The 23,465-nt window shown below is 36.3% G+C and overlaps 2 long non-coding RNA genes across 2 annotated transcripts in view; one reads left to right on the top strand and one right to left on the bottom strand.

Annotated features, from left to right (window-relative positions):
• Positions 1–14,031, top strand: part of LOC135209438 (uncharacterized) — an 80,248-nt gene extending 66,217 nt beyond the window's left edge. Inside the window, exons 3-4 of the long non-coding RNA XR_010313357.1 lie at positions 13,590–13,723; positions 13,968–14,031. This is a non-coding gene — a long non-coding RNA (uncharacterized LOC135209438). The remainder of the gene's footprint in view (positions 1–13,589; positions 13,724–13,967) is intronic.
• A 468-nt stretch (positions 14,032–14,499) lies between these two features.
• Positions 14,500–17,964, bottom strand: LOC135209437 (uncharacterized). The gene is made up of 4 exons (XR_010313356.1): positions 17,826–17,964; positions 16,501–16,604; positions 15,099–15,238; positions 14,500–14,970 (listed from the first exon to the last, which is right to left on the bottom strand). It is a non-coding gene; the product is annotated as an uncharacterized LOC135209437 (long non-coding RNA).
• Positions 17,965–23,465: the final 5,501 nt, after the last annotated feature.

Here is a 23,465-nt window from a genome sequence, read left to right as displayed (position 1 = left end):
CTTGAATCGTAAAAATGTCTGGAAACATCGCTAACGACGAGAAACCTGTGGCCTACGCAAACAATCCGCAGTTTTAATTCCTCGATTCACGTTTGTTTTGCCAGGAGGAGAGAAATGAAAGATTCATGGAGTAACATTTGCCCTGAAGGGGAGAAGGAATTTTACGGTCCATTCATTCTGATTGGTCAAGGGGCCTTGCTCGAAGCCACTTCACTCCCCCAATTCCCGTTCCCTCGTACTCCAGTACTCCAGCATCCTCCAACACAATAACATCAAGATGTTGCTATCGTTCGTCCCAAGAATTTGGAGGAGCTTTGCTTTAATGAAGTTTCCCCTCGGTTCGATCAAAGAAAACGGGGTTCGTGACGTTTCCTTCGCCACTGGAATTCTTTCTTGTCTTTCACGGACCCCGGAATGAAGAAAGTTATCGTTTAAAAACATTTCTTTTCGTCGTTTGAGACAAACTGTTTCAATGAAGATGCCTAATATGTTTTCCATTAGAGAGAGAGAGAGAGAGAGAGAGAGAGAGATAGATAGATTAAAGCACTAGCACTTAGCAATTCTCAACCTGGATTAATTCCGAGATTACGTGCTTTTTTGAAGTCTCATGGACGGATTTTGTGTGTTTATCCTGGAACTAAAAATATGAATACACTTAGATCAGATTACACAGCTTTTTCGCCTGCTATAAATAGCCTTAATCCGCTCTGTACTATCTCTGTGTTGGTGTGTGTGTAACTGTGTATGTGTTATTTTCTTTTCATGTATTGTTTTCTTTTTCCTTTTTGTCAAAGGTGCGTAAAGTTCATCACTGCAATACCAATAAGCTTAGTATGAGGTATGTTATTTCCAGGACTGGAATTATGGCTGACATTTCCAGGACTAGAATTATGGTTGACATTTCCAGGACTGGAATCATGGTTGACATTTCCAGGACGGGAATTATGGTTGACATTTCCAGGACGGGAATTATGGTTGACATTTCCATGACTGGAATTATGTGTGACATTTCCATGACGGGAATTATGGTTGACATTTCCATGACTGGAATTATGGGTGACATTTCCATGACTGGAATTATGGGTGACATTTCCAGGACGGGAATTATGGTTGACATTTCCAGGACGGGAATTATGGGTGAAATTTCCAGGACTTGGAATTATGGCTGACAATTCCAGGACTGGAATTATGGAAGACATTTCCCGGACTGGAGTTATAACTGACATTCCCAGGACTGGAATTGTGGCTGACATTTCCATGACTGATATTTCCAAGACTTGGAGTTATAGCCGTGCATTTCCAGGACTGGAATTATGGCTGACAATGCGTGCCATACATTACCGTTCATTTTTTCCTGTTGAAAACAAACAGTGAGAGGAACCACAAATTAGAAATGCAAATAAGTATTACTCACACAATACCATCGTTATATTGAGGACAAAAGCATACCTTTATTGGTCTTAATTAAGAGTATTGAAAGTATTCTCCCATTTTTCCTTTAACGTTCATAATTAAAATATACACGGAGGGAAAAAGGTTTCCCATTCATGGATTTATTGCAGAGGACCCTTTCCCCGAAATGCAAATGCACTCGTTTAAAATGGAAGGGGAGGGGAAGATAAATTTAATTAAATCTATGGTATGCAAATTGTTAAACGAATGAATATTCGTCAAATAGAAAATTGATTTCATTAGGGAATGAGAGTAGACGGGCTATTCTAGTTGGGGCTTCGAGCAGGTGAACCAGAGATTGAAAATCCGTCTGGAACGAGAATGATGACTTGGTCTTGGGTGCAAAGTTATGATGTTTCAGTTCTCTCTCTCTCTCTCTCTCTCTCTCTCTCTCTCTCTCTCTCTCTCTCTCTCTCTCAGTTGCCTAAGATGACCATAGCATTTTAATAGCATACGAAATCAACTAAGTGGGTGATATGCAAGTAAGAAGAGAGCATAAGAAATTGGTGAAATATATCAATATAATCGTACTGGTTCGCCAGTCACACACAGCAAGAGCTATTTTGATTAATGCTGTGGGATCTGGTTTTTAACAGGTAATTAGTAAACTCCTAATGGAATCTGTTAATTAATTAGACCCTAGTTGAGCAGATTCGCCTAATGTCATAACAGCAAAAATAGTAACTTACATACCCTGGGCAATTTTGTCCCCGTTGGCATGACTTAAGGTTCTTTGCAATTGCAGCGTCCTTCTGGCCCCCCGCCCCTTTTGCATTCCTTTTTACTGTACCTCCATTCATATTCTCCCTCTTCCATCTTACTGTCCACCGGATTCATAGTGCAACTGCTTTGAGGTTTTCCTCCTGTTACCCCTTTCAGACCTTTTCACTGTCAATTTCCGTTTCAGCGCTGAATGACCTCAGTTGCCCCAGTTCTTGGCATTAGGTATGCCAGAAGTCTATGAATCAGTTAATCAATCTAGCAATTTTGCTCTCTCTCTCTCTCTCTCTCTCTCTCTCTCTCTCTCTCTCTCTCTCTCTCTCTCTCTAATGCGACTATTTTCATTAGGAAATACTCTTGGGTAACTTTGATTTGATTTGGTTAAAGAAAACATCGTTAAATGAAAATAAATTATCTAAAATAGAAAACTAAAATTAGATGAAAAGGTAAATCCTTCACATTGGACGACTTTAAGCTGAGTTCATGTGAGTGCAGGTAAATAAATATGTAATTCATTACCCAAATATTTTCAATTCTTATTTGAGTATGCAACATCCTTTTGCCTTGTAATGCAATGCAGGAAAATAAATACGCAATTCATTGCCCCAATATCATTTTCGATTCTTATTTTAGTAATATAGTATCCTTTTGTTTTGTAATGAAATATACATCTAATCTTTTAAGTACCTCACTGGAACTGCTACTAGATAATATCATCTTAAGTAAACTGTTTAATCAGCAGTTTATCCGGAAGAGAAATAACTTTCCTAAGATCAGGAAGTTATTTTTATTTTTCTATTCTCGTGATTAAAATTTTTTGTATAAATTTTTCCCAACCTCGATCCCATAGGCTTCGGGGTAATGAGAAAATATATATAAAACCTCAGGCTTTTATTATGATAGTACAGTCAATAATGATAAAAGTACTCGTTTAAACATATTTGGTATAATTTTCATTAAAAACCCGATTTTTTAAAATAATAATAAACAAATAAGTTGGAAATGGAATATGAGACTGAAATAAATAATTAAAATGTTAAGCGTGAGTTTTCTATTATGTTAGAAATTTATTATAGTATATATGTTTGCCGGAACAGCAAAGCGACATTCATCTTTAAATGGAATATTTGCAAATCTTTGAACATGAAATGAGGGAGAGAATTTATGATATAGTAAGGTGATAGAAAAAACGTATTTTTCTACGCATGAATAATTATGGCGTTTATGATAAATGCGTTTTCATCGTTTTTCATTCTATACCGAAAAGGTTTACACTAAGGAAATTAAATGAAAAAAAACGAAATGAAAGAGATATCTAGAGAATATTTTGCTCACAGATTTTGGACATTCACTATGGGAGATTATTTCGGATACAAAATCAAGTTAAAAGTTCCCGATACGAGTGTATTACCGGTAACATTGCGAGCGCTTTTATCGGGGAAAAAAATCGGTAAAGTGCGTAAGTGTTACTTTTGTGTGTGTTTGTATGTAAGTGTCACTTTTATCCGGGGATTATTTAAAAATAATAAATGTGAGGCTGCCTCACTATAAATATTATCCAGCAAATAGCCAGTGGTCACTGAAAGTACAACTTATCTTTGTAAGATATCAAGATGTCAAGATATTTAGGCCTCAAGATATTATGATATTGATCAAGATATCAAGATATAAAAATATCAAGATGTCAAGATGTCAAAATATTAAGGTATCGAGACATTAATATATCAAGATATCAAGATGTCAGAATATTAAGACATCGAGATATTAATATATCAAGATATCAATGTATGTAGATAGCAAGATATCAAGATATTAAGATGTCAAGATAGTTAGATATTAATATATTAAAATATCTAGATATCAAAATATTAAGATATCAAGATATTAATATATTCAGATATCAAAATATTAAGATATCAGAATAGCAAGATATCAAAATATTAAGACATCAAGAGATCAGGTTATTGATTTATCAAGATATTTGGATATCAAGACATTAAGATATCATGACATAAAAATATCAAGATTTCAAGACATCAAAATACCAAGGTACCAAGACATCACAATACCATGACATCAAGACATCAAAACACCAAGACATCAAGACATCAAAATACCAAGACATCAAGACATCAAAATACCAAGACATCAAGACATCAAAATACCATGACATCAAGACATCAAAATATCAAGGTACCAAGACATCAAAATACCATGACATCAAGACATCAAAACACCAAGACATCAAGACATCAAAACACCAAGACATCAGGACATCAAAATACCAAGACATCAGGACATCAAAATACCAAGACATCAAGACATCAAAATACCAAGATATCAATATCCCAAGACATCGACCATCAACAAACAAACGACCAAACAACAAACAACAAACGTCCCAGAAAAGAAGGAATTAGAGAAGACGGTTCCTTCCTCTCGCCTCCTTTTCATAAGTTCAAAAGTGGATCTCCGGAGTCTCAGCGGAATGACACATTATTCCAGGGATCTCGCGCGATTCCCGTCTCTATTCCCCCTCTGTGCATTCCGGTCCCCCGTTCCAACTTTGCGCATTCCCACTGACGTTAGTTAGGCCGTCGTGATTGTCCTCGTAAATTCCAAATTCCGGCCCGCTATGGAATTCCTTTCTTTCTGGGGGGAGGGGTGGGGAGCTTTGGACAACTTGAGTTGTTGTGATAGTTATTTCAGGGTTTGTTTGTTTGTTTCGCTTTCAGTCAGGCATGACTTTTGTCGAGATTCGAAGTGTCATTGTCAAGATGTTTTTTCTATATTGTTTGTTTGTTTTTTTGTTTTTTTTTTTTTTTTGTAGTCCGATGGAGCGGTAAGTCATGCCTGTCAATCTGTGTCGATGTAAGAGAGAGAGAGAGAGAGAGAGAGAGAGAGAGAGAGGGCTAAGGTCCTTCCAGATCCTGGTTGCCTTAATTGCTCTGACAACTGAGGATCTCCAGTTGCCGTCAGATAGAAAAAATAATAATTCTCATCATGCTGGTTTCCTCGTCTCACCAAAGCCCAATTAGGAAACGAGATTAATCTCTCTCTCTCTCTCTCTATCTCGCCTTTTGACTTTCCTGTGGGGAATCTGTGAGGTATTGCTATAAAGGGTCCAATTACCCCCATCCCCCAACCCCGGCCCCAACCCCTTCCTTCCTCTTTAATGGTCTCGTACCCTTAAAGACCAGCTGATATGGCGACCACTCCCACCGGAGTTGTCTGAAGCCAAGTCTGATAAAGCTCTTTGGAGAGCCTGTTGCATTGCGTTCCCTCCTCCTCCTGCTGCTCCTCCTCCTCCCCCCGCCCCTCCTCCTCCCTCCCTCCTCCTCTTCCTCCTCTCCTCTTCCTCCTCCCTCCTCCTCCTTCCCGCTCCTCCTCCTCTCAGCAGCTGTCTACGAAGAAATCTATGGTTTCCCGATTTCATTGCTGCATTTATCCAAAAAAAACGTCACAACAGAAAGAGCATTTAAGGTTCAAAAACAGAAGAGATCAGTTTCCTGTGATAGATTTTGATCAAGAATAAAAAAAAAAAAGTCCGTTGTATTCATTTTTTAACGTTATTCATTGCATGATTTCGTAGTGAATGTCATGAAATCCATTTTTGCACTATTTGCCAAAATACTTTTTAGCATTGCTATTCTAAAGAAACCACCACACGCCCACTTCTTTAGCGCCGTCTGTTGAAATAGAAATCAAATGTGTCTTTCTTGTTAATCTTCGGTCCTCGTGGCACAGTGATATCGGACTGGGCTCGCAACTGAGGATCCTGCGTTCGATCCCTGATTCGGGCGAGGATATGAACGATAATGACTCATTGCCGTTCATTAGAACCCTTTTCTCCTGTTTACTTTTTGGAAATATGTTCAGCTACAATGTCCAAAATCTCCGGCCATAAGACAAAAGTTTCAGACCACACGGACATGGCGACAGATTTAACCCAAAGTAGTTTTCTATTCCGCGGTTTGGAGCTTTCCAGTATCAGCTGTTGGTTATCCACTTAAGAGGGTAATTCTGTTTTAAACCATGATAACACATTTCGTGATTCACTCAAAGAAGATCACGTTTACCTGCTCAAATGTTATCTTTTCCTAACGGCTGGTGGACAGTGCTGAAAAATCCCCAACTTCCTGGAAGGTCAGTAGGGAAGATTTTTTTTTAAGAGAGGAAACATACGAAACAAATTCCGCACATTTCAAGTTAACCAGATAGACTTTAAATGGAACAAGTTGCAGATTGCTGTAAAGTCCAGTCCATGGAGAATTAAGTTAAAAGATAAGCGGAAACAGTCATTTATTACGATCATGGACAAAGCAAAACGGTCTGACAAAGGAACTGAAAACATGCTCCAATTAAGTCTCTCTCTCTCTCTCTCTCTCTCTCTCTCTCTCTCTCTCTCTCTGAAAGGAAAATGAGGACTTCTTCCAGACACAAGAACACATAACGAAACCTTTTACTTCCTCTCTCGATTAAACCCCGACTTGAATCGCAAATGGAGAAATTCCTCACTTTTCAGAGATTCAAAAAGATCCGTTGCGAATTGTGCGACAAGTCCTTGAATTGTTTGCGTTTGGAAATTAGTCTCTGGGAACATAAACCTTGTGGTGGGGGGGTGGGGGAATTCATCTGGGGTCGAAAAATGAGGTTGATGGTCTTGTCTTAGGTCCTCGTGTAGGCGTCTGCGCATATGTTTTTTGCTGTGCCCTTGTGTTGGGGGATACGTGATGCTGGTATTTGTAAGGAGTAGGTTTTTTTTTTTTTTTGTTATGCGAATTTTGGTGAATCACTGACGACGATATTGATAAACATTCATTGTTTCTTTTAGCGTCCTCTCTCTCTCTCTCTCTCTCTCTGGCTGTATTAGACACACATCTTGTAACATTGTATTGTTTCTTTTATATATATAAAACAACGATTGGTTACAAATACTGAATGCCACTTTCATACCCGGCCGTCGTCCAGTCCGGGGTATCCTTTCTCGCCACTGGCCTATATATATAATCTGCCTTTGGCCTAATAACTATTTGTCTCGACCATATTTCATAATGCCTTTACCACTCGAGGTAAGGCTGGACATGCCATCTTGTCGTTTTCTTATGGTATCGTAATTCTCGTCATGGTGCACTATATTTATTATACATATATGTGTACATTACATATTTAAATTGTGTATAAGACCAATTCTATGGCAGAGGAGGTGCTCTATCGTGGAATTGTCGGTCACTGCTCACTATTACCCGGGTATCCATCATGGAGAAAGCATCTATGCTTAGTCTTGGCGTTTAATTTATGCCCTGCAGATTAGACTATTCCAAGAATTGACACAATGCTCTACTCCACATCCCGCCATTTTGTGGGAGCTTACTGGCAATGAGGGTGGAGCTATAAACTCGACAACAAAGGTGTCTCAATTCCATTAGCTTTGTTGAATGTTGAATGCAATGTTTCAGAAATTCCCGAATGTAGCTTTTGGTTACTTTACCCCTACGTTTCTTTTTCAAGAAGGGGACCCTGTGTTAGGGGTGTAAGAATACTACCATCGTATGGCCTGCGTGTCGTAAAAGGTGACTAAAAGGACAGCTGCTGCCTTGCAGTCGTACTTTTTAAAAGTCAGAGGCTAGGCCCACCACCAAGCTATAGGTGCGCTATTCAAGTAAAGGGACAAGACGGATCAATTTTAATGGCAATGAGAATGAGATGTTGAAGATGAGATCTCCATGTCTCATCCTTAGAGGAAGATTAATTGTCCTTATCCTTAAAAATCATCCACGGCCTGGTTAGTCTCGTATCCTTTAATTGCCTGTCTTAGGAAAAAAAATCGTACATATCAAGGGTATTGTGATACACGTTTTAAACTATTTCTGAGACTGTATCAAAAATATATTACTTTGTGTAATGCATTCGTGTTTTTCTTTGATGTATTTACATGGGAACTTACTCTTCCGTTCCAAATTGCTTTTGCAGTTTTAGATAGACTGATGCTTTTATATATTTCATGCTAATTCCTGGCAGTTTACTGCCTTGCCCACACCCCCCCCTCTCTCTCTCTCTCTCTCTCTCTCTCCTACCAATTTCACTCATCCGTGCCCTTTAACAGCTTACGTCCTCATCAGGGACTGGATAAAAAAATTCCTGGAGCGAGTTTTACCCCGTGAAGGGAGTCCAGCTTGAAATACAAAAGCCTCGATCATTTCTCTGTCCCAGGACATCCCATACCTATAATTCACGTCAGATGGAAGCTGTCCTTATTTCTTTAGGAGCATCTCTGGAAGACAGATATACGTGTCGGATTAAGTGGATTCATTACCCTTTTATCTCTCTCTCTCTCTCTCTCTCTCTCTCTCTCTCTCTCTCCTCTCTCTCTCTCTCAGCTAGTATCTGTTCTCTGTAGTATTTTGAAATATACATATTTCTTAATGCAAAATCCAGTACGTTAATTTTCCAATACATTTTCAAAAAAAAACTAGTATGATTCGTCTCTACTAAGTATATACGATTTCTCTCTCACATTTTCATGTGATTAAGAATGAGATATTTTCTTGATATAATATTTCTGAATTTCTCTTTTCTTTTTTATTCTGCAGAAAAAAATGATCTCTCTCTCTCTCTCTCTCTCTCTCTCTCTCTCTCTCTCTCTCTCTCTCTCTCTCTCTCTCTCTCTGTTTCATGTGATTAAGAATGAGATATTTTCGTAATATAATAATTCTGAATTTCTTTTTTCTTTTTATTCTGCAGAAAATAATCTCTCTCTCTCTCTCTCTCTCTCGTCTCTCCTCTCTCTCTCTCTCTCTCTCTCTCTCTCTCTCTCTCTGTTTCATGTGATTAAGAATGAGATATTTTCGTAATAAAATAATTCTGAATTTCTCTTTTCTTTTTATTCTGCAGAAAAAATCTCTCTCTCTCTCTCTCTCTCTCTCTCTCTCTCTCTCTCTCTCTCTCTCTCTCTCTCCATTTCATGTGATTAAGAAAAAAATGAGATATTTTCGTAATATAAATATTTCTGAATTTCTCTCTTCTTTTTATTCTGCAGAATAAAAATTATTCTCTCTCTCTCTCTCTCTCTCTCTCTCTCTCTCTCTCTCTCTCTCTCTCTCTCTCTCTCTCACACACACACACATTTTTCATGTGATTAAGACTGAGATACTTTCGTAATATAATATTTCTGAATTTCTTTTTTTTTTATTCTGCAAACTCTACTCTCTCTCTCTCAACGAACGATATCGTTTGTGATATTTTTCCTTTCCAAATCGAGTCACCTTCAAAATACACGATCGGAAGTGCGCGAAAGAGAGAGAGAGAGAGAGAGAGAGAGAGAGAGAGAGAGAGAGAGAGAGAGAGAGAGAGAGAGACTTAAAAGCACTATAATTCCCGATCCCTTATTAGTTTGCTCGCCATCAAAGCTCCTCCGGTTTATGATTCGAGCTTCGGATATTTCTGTGAACAAAAGCGCATCGATATCCGCTTTTGAATTTCCAGCCCGAACCCCTTCCTCCTCCTCCTCCATCATTTTTCCCCTCACTCTTTTCCTCACCTTTTTTTCCTCTGCTGGAGGAATGCCTACCCAAGGCCATGCTTCATTTGCTGGACAAATTCTATGAAATAGCAGCGAGAGAGAGGAAAAGATTGCTTTAGTAGAGAGAGAGAGAGAGAGAGAGCAAAGCTGATACTGCATAATGCAACAGATTCTCTCTCTCTCTCTCTCTCTCTCTCTCTCTCTACTGACAAATTTTATGAAATAGCAGCAGCGAGAGAGGTAAAGATTGCTTAAGTATAGAGAGAGAGAGAGAGAGAGAGAGAGAGAGAGAGAGAGAGAGAGAGATCTGTTGCATTATGCAGTATCAGCTTTGCTCTCTTTCTCTCTCTCTACTTGGACTGCTTTCTGAAGTAGGACGATGACTCATTAAGGTCTCGTGTGACCTGGATTTCCAGGAAAACTTGAAGAGTTGTTTTAAAATCACTGTTGGTGCAGAGTTTCATGGATTTGTTTAACGGTAGCGAGCGCCATCGCGAAATTAATTGCCGAAAATGAAATAGGTTAGGCTATCGGTTATGAAATAATGTGAAATTAGTTTTAATTGTATTGTGCTTTCAGAATAATTGCTGAATTGTCTATTTTGAGGGGTAGGGGGAAGGGGGAAGTAATCATTTTTTTTATGACACATGATTACAGAAGCAAGAATTGCCAGGAGCTCGATAATACATTGAAAGAATAGAGAAAATTCCTTTCAGAATAATGGCTGATTTTTTTTTTCTTTTAGAAAAATAATTTGGAAAACGGAAACAAAACAATTTTTGCTTAGAGGAATTACTACAAACATTACGTTTCGTGAGTTCCATTTACTGAATAGTATTTATCAAATATTGGTTGTAAAAGGCCTATTTATAACGATTGACTGGTTCCTTACTAAATGTTTGTAGTTTGAGTTTTTGTATATTTATATTTACACACTTTTGAGGTATCGGTGGCTGTTCCAGATGCTCTCTCTCTCTCTCTCTCTCTCTTTACAGTGACTGTGGAATCACATCGAATTCTTTTTTCTGCTAACATGAGACCTTTCTCTCTTTCTCTCTCTCCCCCCTCGACCTTCCTAAGACCGGTACACTTCAAAGCTTATGTCTTTATTGTTATTTGCCTTTATGGCCTCGTGTTGGGATTCACCCTGGCATTTGATTGTTTTTTCTCCAAAATATTCTTTTGTTTCTTTTTAACGTCAGTTGCATGCGTTGTTGTTGTTGCCCATGCTTGCGTAATAATGTCTCATAAACATGATTGTATACATGCATATATATAGTATATATATATATATATATATATATATGTATATATTATACGTAAATAGCCACATGAAAGGTGAAAAATCAAAGACCAGGTACTAAGCGTTTTCGTGTGTTGCGTACACTTCTTCGGGGTACAAAGTAAAATAAATAAATAGAAACATAAAACAAGAAAATTTCACAGAACAAACATCAAAGCCATTAACAAGCAAATTATCGTTACAAATTGTCACTACCAAACTTGTAAGAATACTTTAAAAGTGCTTAAGAACTGAAACTGCAGTTAGTATATCAGGCTGTTGCTAAAAGGTGACATTGTATTCCCCACCTTTTAGCTATAGCCTGTTATACTAACCGCAGTTTCAGTTCTTAAGCACTTTTAAAGTATTCTTACGTGTTTGGTAGTGACAATTTGTAACGATAATTTGCTTGTTAATGGCTTTGATCTTTGTTCTGTGAAATTTTCGTGTTTTATGTTCCTATTTATTTATTTTATTTTGTACCCCGAAGTGTGCGCAATACACGAAAGCGTTTGGTACCTGGTCTTTGATTTTTCATCTTACATGTGGCTATATATATATATATATATATATATATATATATATATATATATATATATATATATATAGTGTGTGTGTGTGTGTGTGTGTGTGTGTGTGTGTGTGTGTGTGTGTATAGTATATATATACCGGTATAATATCGCCTTTTTTTAACTTTCTCATTCATTACCTACTGAGGAGAGAGACAGCAGTTCTCTGAAATATAGTACTTTCTATATTTCGCGTTTTTATGAGCTCCTTATATATATATATATATATATATATATATATATATTAATATATGTGTGTGTGTGTGTGTGTGGTGTGTATGTGTGGTGTGTGTGTATATATATATTATATACTATATATATATATATATATATCACAGTTGCAGTGAGAATTAGAATGGTAAATTTGTAGTAGTTCCATGTTCCACCAAAGGTTCTCGACATGGGTTTATTACAATTCAAAACGCACTGTTAATAAATAGATCGGTACTATACTTGCTGGATTTGGCCGGTTCGAGGGCTTGGTTCGTTCCTTTCCTTCATGCTCCAAACTATGTTTGTTCCTTCCCTCATGCTCTAAACTATGGGTTTACGACCTGAAGTTATTGTACGACCCCTCCCCTCCACACCGCCGTTCCTTGTGTTGTCTAGCGTGAAAGCGTTTGCTCCGTTCTCTCTCTCTCTCATATTCTACTGGACAATATTATATCTTCCCCTCTAATGTTCTGACTTTGTCAGGTCAGCTGGAGACCTTCGAGAACATCGACATCTTTCGATATTATATTAACATCTATAGAAGGAGGTTGTTTCTTGGTTATCCTTACCAAAATATGTCCTCTATATATCCAGTATTCGATCTAATTTATTAACCGCCATCCTCGTGTAACTACTAAGATCGTTCATACTTGACATGAATTGCCAACAGTTACTGTGCAATGGTAGCCAGAAACCAATTATTTATGTATTCCCATTGAAGCTCATCTTCAATATTTATATATTTATACGGTTCTTTAGGTGTTGCATTAATTATCTCAAATGTTCACTACGTGCGGGACAAAAACCTCTGTTCTATCTAATTCTGAGAGAGAGAGAGAGATAATCCTTTTCCAGTAGTCCCATATATGCACTCGCTTGCATTTTCTTTTCCTTTTACATGTTTTTCCGTGCGACCTCTATAAACTCAGTTGGCTTTCTGGAACTAGTCTCCTCCACCTCTCCCCCCCACGGAGGGTCCTTTCACCGAATGGGGAACTTTCCAGTACCCGACCTATCTTTCCGGAAGGTCCCCAAAACTTCCTGCCTTTGCATTTATGGGTTCGTCGTTAATTAAAACCGTGATCGCATTACGAGCAATTTCGGTCTCTTCTTTCACCCGTCATCTGGTTTTGGGAGAGAGTCAACTTTAGGCACTAAGATATCAACTTTAATAAAAGTGATATGCTTGAGATTTTTACTTCTAAAAGTTATCTCACATATTAATGTCTGCGTATCCTTGATTTTGCTCTTCTTCCAATTCTAGAAACGTTTTCTTAATCCCATGACAGATTTGATATTCTCTTGAACTTATGTGAATGTTGTCAACAGTCATTCACACTCACGCAGACTGGTTATAGACAGTTATGATTTATGTAACACAATTGTGTACAATTTATGTATAGAAGACTATCTTGTTTGTTTGTATGTTTTTTTTTTTTTTTTTTTTTTTTACGTTGCATTGAATCAGTATGGTTATTCAGCAACGGAACCCACGGCTTTACGCGACTTCCGAACCACGTCGAGAGTGAACTTCTATCACCAGAAATACACATCTCTAACCCCTCAGTGGAAGGTCCGGGAATCGAACTCGCGGCCAGCCACCGAGGTGGCAGGCCAAGACCATACTGATCACGCCACTGAGGCGCTTATCTTGTTAAAACAAATGTATCTCTTTCGCCAAGGTTAACTTCTCTCCTGTAAAGTAACTGCAAAATGTAGTAAAATTCTAAGTAGCAAAGTGTAGACTGTGATTTTGTTTGCTTTGCTTCCAAGGATTTCTAATCATGTTTCCTGTGCAAGGCAACGTTCTCAAGGTTATATATATTTACAGGTTTTCCCTGCCATGTGGAGAGAGAAACCGTAAATAATGGGGTTATGGAAGAAAATTCACGTCTCTATGAATTTTGGACCAAGCGAACGAAGGTGTAGTGTACAGTTCTACTCAGGCGACTCAATTTTTTTTAGGTAACTTTTTTTATTAAATGTTTGGCACGATTAAGAAATTAATTCCCTTCAACAATCCATATTCATATATCATACAAAAAGGAATGCTTTCTAAGAACAGTTAATGTACTTCAAATGATCTAGTTCCAAATATGACAATTTATGAGATACCACTGTGAATATATTCAGTTCCAGATAGTGAAAATTCATGAGATACCACTGAATATTATTAAGAGAATACTAAAAGGCATTTATCACATTTTAGGGTCCTGACCGTGGGTTGACACATCCGGTATGAAGCATCTGCGTAGCACACCAAGATGGAAAAAGGGAGGTTAAGGAAAAGGCTAATGGGTGCACCTCGGAAGGACAACAGCAGTAACCAGTCCAGTAACCTCTGTCAGGCACACTTGATGGCACTATTGTATTAGTTATTTCGGAAGAAATGAAGTAGAGAAGTAAAAAACCAATAGTTTATTCTGGAAAAATGAAGCAAATAAGCGAAAACCCAAGAGTTGGTCGCAGTAGAGGGAGGGAAGAATCTATAAAGCTGCTGGTGATTAGTACTGTCAAAATGTCCAAGAATTTATATATACATGCAAAATTTGTTTGTTGAGGATCTATACAAGTAAAGCCCCGTCCACACATGATCGAACTTTGCCCAATGAACTTTGTTTGATGTGACATCAGAAACGGGAAAAGTCAGAACCTTAACCAGTGTTTCTCCACTTCTGCCGTCACATCGAACAGAGTTCGTCGAGCACAGCTCGACCGTGTTGAAGGGCCTTAACAGAAAAGGACATTAAAATTTCCAGATTACTACTACTTTTTAGTTAATATTTTCAGTTTTATTAAGTGTTATTCGGTGAAGTATCACCACAACAACCAAATTCTTAACCCGACAAAAAAAAAAAATTAAAAATCAATTGTATTGAATATATATTTCTTTGGTCCAGACGAGTAGATTAACTCAGAGAGACCCTGGATTACCGACTTCAATGTATTATTTAATAGTAAACGTTGAAACTAAGTCCTCTTGCAATTTATTCCACCACCTTCGAGGCTGTGATTTTTTTGCTTAATTCCGGGTACAAAACCGAAGTCCTCTTGCAATGAACTGCTGTAACTTCGAGACTGTGAATTTTAGCTTCGAGGCTGTGATTTTCTTGCTTAATTCCAGGACCAAGTCCGTGGTGGTCTTACATTAACCACCAGAATAACATTCTCCAGGCTTAAGGTTGTAGTCGTCTTGGATTTCTCAGTATTATCTGGAATATAAGACAAAAATTCACAATATACAACTGACAATATCCAGAATACTGCTACTAATGTTTATTAAGCCACAGTTCTGATACCACAAGCAAAACTATAAATTCAGAGCCCCTGGATCACTTACTGGCTTCAATATATAGTAAACGTTCAAACTGAAGTCCTCTTGCAATTTATTCCACCAGCTTCGAGGCTGTGGTTTCCCTGCTTAATTCCAGGTCCTCCAGCCTCTAGAGGCTGTGGTGGTCTTCCATTACCAAGTGTTCGCTGGAATATAGAACAAAAATTTACAATATACAGCTGAATAATATTTTAAATTCTAATTTTTTAAACGAGCAGTAGTCTTAAATGGAAAATTTACACTAATTGCAATTTTTCATACAGTAAAAAGCACACAAGTCTGGAAGGCCCTAAAATTTCTACCATGGATAATGCTGTCATTCATTGTTTGTATGGTAACCTATATCCTACATAAAATTTTAAGCCATACTCATGCTTTTATTAGACCCTAGGTAAAAACTGAATGCATCCCCCCTTAGAGGCAGAAAGCTATGTATATACAAAGTTCCAGTCACATCCTGCTCATCAACAAGGCAAACAACTACTGAAGAAGCATTATGAGGATTTCAATTTTGAACCCTAGTCATGTATGCATGTATAGGTGCAGCAGCATTCTACTTAGTACGGGAAAAAAGAAATGTAGCTAGCTAGCTAACCTAGTACAGCACTAACAGCAAAGAAGGCACCCCTATAAAATACAATGTACAATATGAGACATACAAACCTTAGGTTTGTACAATATATCTGATACTGTATGACCAAGGAAAAAGAAAATGTGTATCAAAAAGAAGAAACCTTTACATTTGTAGAGCAAAGGATTTATTCAACAATCATAGCAACGCAAGAAGGCAAGGGTGCAAATTGCCTGAAGGGGCATGAGGGGCCAAATACTTTGAAATGCAAAAATGCAAAGAACAATAAGGTATTTCACAAAGCACAATATAGTCCCAGCTCTGCAAAAACAAAGCATGAAAAAAACTTGAACTTGGCCACAAATGAAAACAGTTATTTCTTATGGAACTTATGATTCATATATGGAAAAGACATTTGAAGAAAAGTCAAATTTGTCAGTAATTGCATACCTCCTGCTCCAACAAGAAAAGGTAATGAAAAAAATCCATTGAAAAGTATACTCCAACAAGTGCAGGTGATGAAAAAATCCATTGAAAAGTATAACCCAAGTGCAGGTAATGAGAAAATCCAAAGAAAACATGACTGAAGTTTGCAATTGTACAGGCACTTAACAAGCAAGTAGTACAAGAATAAACTAAAAAGCTTCCTCACAGAAAGAGCTTAACAGGGTAGAAAGCACCAACATTCTACATCACATTTCGAAATTCTGAAAACTAAGGTACACTTTTCATGGTTCCTAAGCTCCTGTATTACCTAACTCTTGATCAGTTTCCTAAGCCACTTTTTTTACCTGCTTCTAGATCAGTAAACAATTAAACCAGACATTCATTACCTACCTAAATTTTCTTTTATGATGTCTTTCGGTAATGAAGTAGTCTGGGGGAAGCACAAATCTGTCTTAATACCTCACCTTCTGCTTTAAAATTGCAATCTCCAACTCCTGGAAGAAAATACAATGATAAAAATAATGTTAGAACACTTAAAATGTCAGCCGCATAAATTACATAACTGACATGAATGTGAAGCAAGTGTTTGTACAGAAAAAACACATTATACATCATCGTTATAGCAAGGCATTCTCAGCCAACATTGGGAATGATAATTACATTAAATAAATAATTATATTAATTAAATTACACTTCACAACTGTTATTCTACTAAAACGTTCAAGGCAATTTGATATAAATGGAAGGGAATTCAAATAAGAGAAAAGTCATAATGGCAGATGCCAATCTGATTTATATAAATGAACCTATACACACTTAAAATCTCATTTGCATACATACACATATATATTATAAATATATATAAATCAAAGTGGTGCCTATAATTTTTTCTTGAAATACTGTGGGTTCGCTAATCTTGATTATGATCCCCATAAAACGAATATAAAAAATCTGGAATGTATAACTTAGCCAAAGGTAGGTAGATTGGAATTTTATGTAAAGACAGAAAACATCAGTCACGGACGCCCTTTGCATCACACGGTACTGGAAATGGGTGGAGATAATGAACTTATTTCACAATACTCTAAGCACAAATGATGTAGTGTTCATGGCATGCAAATAATTTAATTTAGCCTAATGTAGGACTTTCCCTGCTTGCCATGATAATAACAGGCAAAATTTGCTCGGCAAGAACAAACACATTATGATGGTCCCACCATCTAGCATAGTCTAACCTAACCAATAGCGGCCACTTCCCAAAAGAGCACTTGAATTATGCCATTATTTCATAATCTATGAGAAAAAACTTACTTCCAGAGGAGTATAGAGGTCACGTTGCGTTGCTTGGATGGGCCACAACTCTTGACTGATGCTCATACCAGTGAATTCAAACGTTCTTTTTCGGGAAGGTGGCTACGTTCTGGGAGAGGTGGCCGTTATGTCGCAACTCGGTCATTTACCCATTGTCACCAGGACTGAATTATGAATTACCTTTTATTACCTCGTAGGCCTCACATGAACACAAAATTATGACCTAGGCCTACACAATACTATTTAAAACTTGGTTAGGTACCCTATTGTCAACTTAAAGGCAAACTAATACCCTTCTGCCTTACCTAAGCTTAGCCAGTAGGCTAGTCAGGCTACACAACATTTAGGTCTAGATTTACAAACAAAAACATTAATTTCACCTTAAAAATAATGAAGAACCATACCTGTAAAGCATTCCTTGCTCCTTAAAATCATATTCAATGAACTTCATCTGGACGAATAAATTCAGGCACAAATTTCACTTAGGGAAGAACTAGAGAGACTGAGAATTGGCCACGTGACCCCCACAGGTCCACACTTCCTGGCAACTGGTACTGGAAGTCTGGAACTTGGAACTTGGAAATGGAAGCTCCAACCGTTCCAATAATTTTTCAAGAATCAAATTTGTTACGTTGACAAAAATTTTTCTAAATTTCTAGGCCACATTAATTCAGTTTTGGTTCATTTCAGAACGAATACTGGTTAATAAAAACTTTACTAATACGCTACTTTTTTTTTTTGTTTATATAGTATTATTAGAACGAAGGTAAAGCAGTATAGACATCGCATACTGCAAAAAAAATCCCTTTTGTCAATACTAATATTTCACTATAAACGCATCAGTATACCCATGAAAATACATTTAAAATACATTCATTAAAATGCACAATTTACCGCCAACATACCGAAAATAAAAATCAGCATGTTCGAAGAAAGTAAAGAAAGGCAAATTTACTTGCTAAATATATTAATTAGATAGTAGACATTTGGCAATTATTTTTATGGGAAAGATAAATTTATTTTTAACAAACCACGTTTTATTTCATTAATAGGGCCACGTAAGATTCAATTGGGCAAAGAGAAACTTTAGCACCTCGTAAATCATATAACTTTGTAGCCTACACCTGCACTTTAAATTAGGTCAGTAAATAATAAAAACTGGCCAAAAAAAGCTTCTGAGAATTGTTATATTCTAACATGCTTTAGGTAGCTACCGCGACGAAGACCATATAAAGCAGTAGACAATGCAATTCCGGACCATATAAAGCAGTAGACAATACAATTGATGAGCATCACCTTATAATGGCTATTTTCTTATATCCGAAGAGATATACCAACTGAAGCGACCAAACCCCATTCAACTGCATCGGACCATTTTCTATAATACAAAAAAAGCTGAGAAAATCCATCAAGAACGGAACTTTGAACATTGCTGCCGACGCTCCCAGTCTAGATTTCCATTTGCTGACGGTTATCTCGGCTTGAGTGTTCGACTTCCGGCAGTGACTTCGACTTCGACCCTCACGCCAATTCTCCACCGAAGACCCCTCTAGGAATAGCCACGGTGTGGACCGTGGGCATAACAAGAGCTCTTCTCCTACTGATTTCCTTCCAGAGTGAAAACGAGACGGGGAAACGAATTTTTTTCCTTAAACAATGTTCAGTTTTGTGACAGCTACGAACAAGCAAACAGATCTCAAACAATATTGCTATTTATATCTCTGGCGTGAAATCGTTAGGTACTATGATCAAATAATTATATTATCTAGTAACATCAATTATCTGGCGTTGCCATAAAAGTCCGAGCTAATGATTTCCAATTAGTTTCCGAATATAATGCCGGCGCACTGAAAATCAATTGATAAATTCATTTGTCGATCAAAATCGGCGAGATTTCACGTCGAAATAAATGTGAGCAATGAAAGTTAATTGCGATTTAATTGTGGTTCGATGACTATTCACTTTAACCTGTCACTTATTCCAGTGGTCCCATACATGCTTAAAAAAATTAACGGTTCGCATTGTCACAGGATATTTTGGACACAGACAGTACAACTGGTTATAATACAGTGCAAAGCCTTTCTTTCATTGCAACAGGTTCGTTATACTGTTATACTGAAAACCATTTGGAAACCTGACGTATGTTTTAGTAGTTATAAAGTTAAAGAAATATTTACCAGCAGGCGTTCTTAACAAAAGCTACCATGGAATCAAAACCATTACCAATGGACCTCTTGAAAGGTTATAGCTGACCTATTCTATTGCAAAGGTCGACTATTTCCTGATATATATTGATCGCTTGAGTGGGTATCAGACAGTTCATAAGATAATCTCACAGCAAAAAAAGTCATAGACGGCATGATAAAGATAGTGGGTACCACAGGTCATCCACAAAGTATGCATACGGCTTTCCAAGGCGGTCACCCATCTATGTACAAACCTTAACCCAATGCTGCTCAACAACAACTTGACGTGTTCAGATCCGTACAAAAGGCAGTCCCTTTATACTCTTCAAAAGGGAGACGGGAATTAGTCAGGAATAGTGAATTAGGGTCATTCATTCCTCAGCTCCAATTGGAATTGTTACAGCGAAAACGTCGCAAAATAATATTAAATTTCTCCAAACAAAAGCGGACAATATGACGGTTATGCAAAAACGTAGATCCAATAGGAATTGCTGCATAATTAATAAAAGTTAAGCAAGAAAGTCTATGTTTATCAAGTCGAATATTGAAGAAGAATGGTTTATACTGGAATGAATCCATATATATATTTATCTGATACACACACACACAGACACACACACACACACATATATATATACATATATATATATATATATATATATATATATATATATATATATATATATATATATATATATATATATATATATATATATATATATATATATATATATATATACATATATCTAGTATATATATATATATATATATATATATATATATATATATATATATATATATATATATATATATATATATATATATATATATATATATATATATATATAGATATATATATTTCTATATATAATATATATATATATATATATATATAGATATATATATATCTATATATATATAGATATATATATATATATATATAGATATATGTATATATATATTATATATATATATATATATATCTATATATATATATATATATATATAGAAATATATATATATATATATATATATATATATATATATATATATAGAAATATATATATATATATATATATATATATATATAGATATATATATATATATATATATATATATATATATATATATATATATATATATATATATATATATATAGAGAGAGAGAGAGAGCAGAGAGAGACGAGAGAGAGAGAGAGAGAGAGAGAGTGAGAGAGAGAGATATATATATATATATATATATATATATATATATATATATATATAGATATATATATATATAGATTATATATATATATATATATATATATATCTATATATATATATATATATATATATATATATCTATATATATATATTCCATTCCAGGTTCAAGCTCATAACCTAAGTGAGACGAAATACGACCAAGATTCTCTCTCTCTAAGCTGGATTACGTAAGAAGCTATGCTTATTTTTTCGAACGTATCACTAAAGGTGGGCCATGCAAATAGCGATAATTGACTGTAGAATAAAAAAAATAACTACAAGGAATAATTCTCTCTCTCTCTCTCTTTCTCCCTCTCTCTCTCTCTCTCTCCAAGTTGCAGCTCCTTCCAGTATTTATAATTACATATTTTTATTTCTGTAAAGTTACTGTCTTGAGATTTGACTCTCTCTCTACTCAATTTTTAGCTTCTTCCTGTAAATATATTTACACAGTTTTATTTCTATAGAATTAATGTCTTTGGATTTGACACTCTCTCTCTCTCTCTCTCAAAACAGAGGGGGGGACAATTCAAGTAGTCTTCCCCTCAGCCCAGCGTCTCATATTTGCCATTCCGAGGTCCTCAAACACCATCCGTCCTTCGCGGATAGAAAACCTCTTTACCGAAACATAAACAAACCGCGGAAGACTCAATCATAGGATTACAAAAATGTGGAAGGCCTTCTGTTTGCCCTGAACTGAGCACTGGGGGAAAAGTAGTAGTACTGCAGTGATGGAAGTTCTAACACTCGACATATAATATACTCCCAGATGACGTAAAATAACGGACTTAAGTTAAGAATAGTGATGACATGTTGATGTCAATTCTTTAAAGGTATAGATGGCGTTGGTGTTCACAAACCAACGGATTTTAGAACCGTTTAGTTATGTGGAATCGTATACCAGAGGTAAACATATAGACATGTCATCCTGAACAAGAGAATTCTTTATAAAACAAATATATACACAGACATTTAAAAAGACGCACTGCCTCAATGGACCGTTCATACTTCAAACTGTCCTCTTCTCTCCTCATTCTTAATACAATCTGCTATCTCCCTTACTTCCTATGTTCTGTCATCATCTTTTACACTTATTCCCCTCAAGTGCTAAGAGATGAACATCTCCCAGTATTCCAGTATACAATACTGTAAACTGTCACTCTCAAACTTTCCTGCGTGACATATAATTTCGACTTTCTCTCCTTGTCACCACTTTTCAATTTTTCCAATAGTCTCTATTTTTCCATGAAAGACACCAAAGTGTCATATCTCGAGTACTTCAAGGGGCGTGATGTCCAAGTCTCAGAATGTGAACTGAAATGAAATGTTGAAAACTATAATAACAAAATGGAGTAGAGTTTTTACCCGGTTAGGATCTCAAGTTTCTAGACGGGGTATGTTTTTAGTTGGCTTGTCTCTTGCTTTGTTTTGTTTTGTTTTTTTATTTTGTTACCAAGATTATAGGAAAAATTAGGAACGAAACTTTTAGACAGGGTATGCTATTGGTTTGCTTTTCTCCTGCTTTGTTTTTCGATTTTTGTTTTTATTTGTTGGTTTTCTTTTTAATTTTTTTAGCAAGATTATGGGAAAAACTAGGAACTTAAGTTTTTAGTCATGGTATGCATATAGTGTTCTTGTCTCTTGCTTGGGTTTTCGATCTTTTGTTTTTTCTTTTTTTTTTTTTTTTTTTTTTTTTAATTTTTTCAATTTTTTCCTTTTTTTATTTTTATATTATTTATTTATCTATTTATTTTTTGTGTTAGCAAGGATTATGTGAATTTTTTTTATTTTCTATTTTTATTTATTCATTTAGTTATTTATTAGTTTATTTTTTTTATTTACTTTATTTATTTATTTACTTTGTGTTAGCAAGATTATGCGAAATTTTTTTATATTTTATTTTTTTTTATATATTTATTTTCATCATTATTATTGTTTTTTGTTAGCAAGATCGTGTGAAAAAGATAGTCAGATATTAACGCAAATGTCGCCAAGGTGGGCCTGATAACGTGTAAATATCCTATGTCTAACACGTCGCAACGAATCTCTCTCTCTCTCTCCTCATTTGTGAAATGCCCATCTTCCCGTTCTTTTCCCAGGGTCCTAAACAAACAACTCTCGCCCAAAAGACCTATAGCAATGCGGCCATGAATCCTGTATACCTTCTTTGACTCCGAATACCCCCGGGAAACGCACGAAAGTCTACTTGAATGAGGAAACTCTCTCTTTGAAGCTGTCGTTTAATTACCCGCCTTGCGGGAGACCGTCTGCAGAGCGAATGGCTTGCGTCATTCCCGGTGATTACCGCAAAGGCCACTGCGGGAACGATACGTTGTTTTTCGAAGTTCGAACCTCCTGCGTTGTTTGTTGAGGCAAGAGCACGTGCTGCCACCTCTCGAAGGTTGTCTTTGCGAATAATGACCGGAATTATATGCACTCGACGTTTCTCGCCTTGTAGATAAATAATACTGGAAATGAGGTCTTTCTGAAGGTCTTTCTTGAAGGTTGTCTTTGCGAATAATGACTTTGGGATTATATGTGATGGCGATGCACTCGATGTTTCTTGCCAAGTAAATAATGCTGGAAATGGGGTACTATATCTGTCTGCCATGA

This window comes from Macrobrachium nipponense, chromosome 38 (assembly GCF_015104395.2).
Source record: "Macrobrachium nipponense isolate FS-2020 chromosome 38, ASM1510439v2, whole genome shotgun sequence".
NCBI lineage: Eukaryota > Metazoa > Arthropoda > Malacostraca > Decapoda > Palaemonidae > Macrobrachium > Macrobrachium nipponense.
The sequence above is the reverse complement of the archived record's forward strand: the minus strand, read 5'-3'. Positions and strand labels throughout refer to the sequence as shown.